Genomic DNA, 2,320 nt, shown 5'->3' with positions numbered 1-2,320 from the left:
GTGCCACTTTTTTGTACGTAACTAGCGACAGATATCCCTAGCTGCTAGTAAACCTGTTCCACATTTTTGTACGTTACTAGCGCTAGTAAACCGGGTGACAGAAATGCGAAATTAGGTGATCCATAATAAATATGTAAGTTCAAATCTATTTAATTAAAATAGGCCATCCAGTGTTTCCACTCGGGCGACTTAATTTTCCCCCTTTTCGGTAACTTAATAATTGATTTTCCCCGTTTTTAAAAGCCGTTTTCCATGCCATTTTCCCCCTTTTCAAAAGCGGTTTTGTCTGCAATTTCACTCACGAATCACTAAATTTAAACGCATTAATTACCCCTTTAATTAATTGATAAATAATATAATTAAATTCTATAATTTTTCCTAATATCTTAAATTTATTTTTTTCAAGACTAGGCAACTTATTTTTTTAACAATTACAGCGTTAACACTCGTGTTTAATATCACATTAAAATATCACTTATAAAGTTATAATAGCACTTTAATTAATCGATTTTCCCTTTTTTTTCCTTTTTCCCTCTCAAAAACAAATTGGAGCTCTAGCTGTCCGTTTTCCCCCAAAAAAGGATTTTTTCCCTCCAAGTAGAAACACTGATGCCACCACCAAATCAACAAAACCACAACAACGCCAACGCGTATGAAAATTTCATTATCTCTAACGCGACTTTAGAAAAGAGCGCGTGAGTCCAAAAACGCGTCCGGATCTCTCGAGGGAGGAGAGTGCAAACTGTGGAAATCAGAGACGCGCTGGAAGAGAGTTCCGCTCCGTCCGTGGTCCCTGTCCTCTCCGCATCCCCCGAAGAGGAAGATCGGACGGCTCAGCTCCGGCAGCACGTGGTTCTGATCCCACACTCGAGGCGCCGCCGAATGCCGCCGCCGCAACTACCGGAGACGCGCGAACAGAGTCCCGGGCATTTGCCCAAAAAAACTCCGCGAAACTACAACTTCGAGACGAAACGGAAAATAACTTATTTCGGGATTGGTTTCGTTCGTCATCTCACGCTTCCGTCAATTACCGAAAATGTTCCCTCGAGTTTCCGCTCACTTCCCGCTTGGCTGAACGCGTGAAGCCACCACCCTCCGCTTTCTGCCTACAATAGCGTCTTTCCCGAGAAGAGGGACCAGATTAAGGATGGAGCCGTACGGGAGGGACCAGTACCTGTCGGTTATCGCCAAAAATAGCGGACAAATTTATCCACTCGCGAAACCCACGAAATCCAGGATGATCAGGTTAGTTTTTTTGTCCTTGATATTTCTACGTTTTGCAACCCTTGCTAAATAGTTTTGTTCCAAATTTGAGACTACCCCCCCCCCCCAGGGCACCATTGGCACGTTAAGGTCTATTGGCGGCCGCCCTGGGCACCAATGGCATGTAGGGTATATGGGCGTCCGCCCCGGGTACCATTGGCACGTTAGGGTCTATAGGAGGCCGGCCCGGGCACCATTTGCACGTGTGGGTCCTAGGACCGACCATCCCGGGCACAATTGGCACGTTAGGGTATATGGGCGTCCACCCCGGGCACAATTGGCACGTTAAAGTTTATGGGGGGCCGCCCCGGGCACCATTTGCACGTGTGGGTCCTAGGACCACCCTGGGCACAATTGGCACGCTAGGGTCTAGGGGTGGCCACCCCGGGTAGCATTGGCACCTTAGGGTCTATAGGAGGCCGCCTCGGGCACCATTGGCACGTGAAAGTCTATGGGCGGCCGCCCCGGGCACCAATGGCACGTTAGGGTCCTAAGGGAGCCAAAATATTATTTTCCTACAAGCAATTTAAGCTTATTGGGGGCGCCAAATTTTCACTCGACCCGGCCGCAATTTTTGCTAGCCACGACCCTGCTCCCCCCCCCCTTAATTGTACTAGCTGTTATTGGATTATCTTTCTTAATATTTAACGTAATTCAAATAATGTTTTTTGCCAAAATATTTCCAAAGATATAATTAAGCGGGTTTAAAAAATCTATTTAAATAAAAATTTGTACGTTATTAAAACATCAATTTGAAAAAATATTGCGCTGGTTAGCGCGAAGACCTATAATTCGGAATACATTTAAACAAACAATCAGTTTAAATTATCAGAACCCATTACTTACTTCAAATTACTTCGTAAAAGAATTCCATAAAAGGACCCACAACCCGAATTATCGCGGGTCAAAGAATTATCAGAAAAGAAATATTCATTTAGCCTCAATTCCATTTTTGCAACAGTTTACTGCCGGCCACCAACCAAAAAAACCTTTTAAACCGAGCAAAAATAAAGAGATAAAGAAGACACAGTATCAGTCACTGTAAATCGCTTGGATC

Source organism: Leiobunum rupestre, chromosome 10 (genome assembly GCF_980474605.1).
Source record: "Leiobunum rupestre chromosome 10, qqLeiRupe1.1.hap1, whole genome shotgun sequence".
NCBI lineage: Eukaryota > Metazoa > Arthropoda > Arachnida > Opiliones > Sclerosomatidae > Leiobunum > Leiobunum rupestre.
Note: the sequence above shows the minus strand (reverse complement) of the source record.